Here is a 3,505-nt window from a genome sequence, read left to right as displayed (position 1 = left end):
TAAATTTGAACGGTTTGAGAAGACTCCAAGTAAGACGAAAGTCGGATACTAGCCAGAAACATCTACCGAAGAAAGTTCATAAGATGATTTAGAGATAAAATGCGAGGTTGAAGAGATAGCAGACGTTACAAGAATGACAATGGGAGACTTCAAGAAGAGGATACATGAATAACATGGACCAAGTCTTGTTCCACCCGAGATACTAGCCGAGAAACATTTTGAGCTCAAGGGGCATATTCTATCGATGTTCAAGGACATACCTTTCGTTGGGTAAGAGTATGAAGATGCATTCAAGAACATTGATGAAGATAAATACATTGCAAATTACTTTCACTGGGAAAGATTATGATGATGCTTCAAGCACATTCAAGGATGCTTCTAGTGACATTTACCGGAGAAGCTAAAGTTTGGCTGAAATCTATTGCACCCGGATCCATTACTACATGGGCAACTCTTAGTGATGCTTTCATTGAGCAATTTATTCCACTTTTGAAGATTTCAAAGCTAAAAACGAAGATTCCTAACTTTCAACAAGAGGTCGGAGAATCCTCATATGAAGCTTGGGAGAAGTACAAGGGCTGGCTTAGTAGCTTCCCTCAACATGATCTTAATGTTCAAAAATAAGTTTACATTTTCTATGATGGAGTCAATGTAACTACTAGACAACTTCTTTACTCACAAGGACCAATGACAAAGAAGGAGCTGACAACTATTAAAGAATTGATTGAAGAGTTTGTTAAGTACTCACGTGAGTACCATAACCCATGAGACAATGTTACTAGAGAAAAAAGAGATGGATGGAATGAGAACTTGGCTGTAATCAAAGCTAAACAAGATACTAGGGATAGGCGAATGAAAAAATTAGATCAATCCATTCATGCGATAAGATTTGGGTGTGATAATTGTAGTGGTCCACATTTGACTAAGGATTGTGACTTGGATGAAAACTAGAACAAGAAAGCACAAGTGTTTTACTCAAGTGGTAACATGTATGATGAAGATTGGAGGAACCCCAAGATGCAGTGGTTTCCATATGAAGAGTATAAGAAGCAAAAAAGATGAAAAATATACACAAGCCGGTAGAGGCTTTTACCAAAAGAGAAACCACAACTAGAAAAAAGATGGATTCTGAGCTGGTACTTCATAGATTTATGGAAGCATCTGCAAAGAGACATGATACTACTAATGCCAATGTGAAGAATCACCAAGCTTCCATCAAGAATATAGAGACTCAACTTGGGCAATTTACCACACTTGTTAATGAGAGATTACCTCCTAAAAATCAAGACCCAAAGTTACAAGTCACAATCTCATGTAATGGCAATCTACACCAAAGAAGAGATTCATTCTGAGCCGTTTGTGACCCATGAAGTAGCTACTATGCAGCCCGACTCGTGCTTGGAAGAAGAGAAGCATGGGAAAAAATGAGAAAAAAAGCGAATCGCACTACTAGAAAACAACCATTTAATGACACACAAATAATTAAACACAATAATTTACGATACACATTTTTTGCATGTCCTAAAAATAATGTCAGTTTTGCAAAATTTGAAGGATAGAGGACACACATTTATGCGTGCCCTAAAATTAGTGTCAAAAAAGAAAAAAAAAAGAAACACGAAGGGCGCTTATAATTTTTTTTAGCAAACACGCAACCATTATTATCCTCATCATAGAACGGCGTCCAATTCTAGAGCTTTTTTTTTTTTCACAAAATAGCATTCGTTATCCTCAATCCTTACGAATGCTTCACAATGTTGGCGATCTTGATGAGGCTCACTTCATCTCATCAGCTACCTCACACTTACATCACCTCGTCGGCGACTACAATTCTCATCTAGCTTAATCCACCTCGATTAGGCTCGCCTCACCTCCTTCTACCCAATGGAACTACCATCTCTCCCACCCGATGATGAAATTGTCTAAAAAAGCCATAATTATTTTTATACTCTCATGTCTCAATATTAGGAATACAAATCTTGATTCTCATTTTTTTCTAATTTCCCATAGAGAAATCAAAAAACACGCAGAAAAAGAACCGTAACCTTACTCCATTAGCTTCCCTTCGTCTGATTGCATCTCATCATCCCTTTTAAAACTTATACGACAAAGGGCCATGTAATCAATTTATTTTTCGTTTCTTCATATCTTTTTCTGGTTTTGAATGATTTGGTGGTTCCTATGTAAAAATTTGGACATGTATGAATAGAAAGCGAATCGGAATCTAACACTCTCGATATGATTATTAACTAGTTTTTAATGGATTAGTGATATGTTTATATGTTTACAAGTTTAAGTGACCTGTTTGAGCATTAAATAACTATTGTTATCATGCTATCTATAAGAAAATAATTTACTATTTCTCTTAACCAAAACAAACTGCCTACGATACCATACGAAGTGGGAAAATTGGTCTTAATTCCATCCAACGACACCATGCAAGAGTTTCTACTAGATATTAAGTATCTGTTAGAAGGTATGTGTTTATACTTAGTCTACTATAGGAACTAAATATGTGTTAGAACTTTACAAATCCTTTTTGCCAATGATTTTAGGTTTGTCCCACCTGAAGATTTCAACATTGCCTTACTTACCCTCGAGTTGGAATTTGTAATGAAATGGAACAAAGAAGAACAGGTAGATCTCCTGCGTTTAACTTCTTGCTTTGAGATTGCTTGTTTCCATACTAAATTTTGATTTCCTTTTTTTATTTTGAAGGTTGATGCTATTATTCTAGCTCAAAAGATACGTGAAAGATTTATAAACCAGGTTTTGGCAGCTGGATAAAGGGTGACTTTTGAGTTTATTGGTAAAAGTTATATCTTCACAGTCAACCAAGTTGCTGTGGAAGGCCAGGACAAAACAGACATTGAAAGAGGCATACTTTGATCTGATTCATATATTCTCTTTCAAGCCTCAAACTCTAGTGGAATAAAGGTATTATTTTCCGAATAATTGGTCAATAACATAGTAAATACCCTTGTGTTTGTTTATTGTTCAATAATTTTTTTTCTTTATTTTTCAGATTGTGAATCAACGTGAGGCTGCTAGCAACAATATCTTCAGGCACAAGGAGTTTAACATTCAATCATTGGGCACAGGTGGTTTGAGCAATGAATTTGCCGATATCTTTAGAAGAGCTATTTCCTCTAGTGTTTTCCCTCCACATGTGGCAAGAAAGTAATGTCTTATAATTCTATCAATATCTCATCTATATCACATTTTCTTTGAAATATTTTATGATTCTTTATGTGTCAGATTGGGTGTAAAGTGGTATAGTTCACCGGCTGAACACCAGCAAGCAATATGTATTCAAAGTTAACTATATATATTTATAAAACCTTACACACACATACCCAAGGTTCTAAATGGCGTGAGGCATGGCGTGGCGGCAAGGCCAAGCCTCAAGCTTAACGAGTCATGACGAGCCACAGCGTTTTTCAAGGCTTGATGTAAGGCGGCGATTTTGTATTAATTTAAAATTATATTACCACATAAATATAAA

At 35.9% G+C, this 3,505-nt stretch overlaps 1 non-coding gene across 1 annotated transcript; it reads right to left on the bottom strand.

The window, feature by feature from the left end:
- Positions 1–501: 501 nt before the first annotated feature.
- Positions 502–608, bottom strand: LOC111897979 (small nucleolar RNA R71). Its single transcript, XR_002852446.1, has one exon. It is a non-coding gene; the product is annotated as a small nucleolar RNA R71 (small nucleolar RNA).
- Between the last annotated feature and the right edge of the window lie 2,897 nt (positions 609–3,505).

This window comes from Lactuca sativa, chromosome 5 (assembly GCF_002870075.4).
Source record: "Lactuca sativa cultivar Salinas chromosome 5, Lsat_Salinas_v11, whole genome shotgun sequence".
Taxonomy (NCBI): domain Eukaryota; kingdom Viridiplantae; phylum Streptophyta; class Magnoliopsida; order Asterales; family Asteraceae; genus Lactuca; species Lactuca sativa.
Note: the sequence above shows the minus strand (reverse complement) of the source record. Positions and strands in the feature narration are given on the sequence as shown.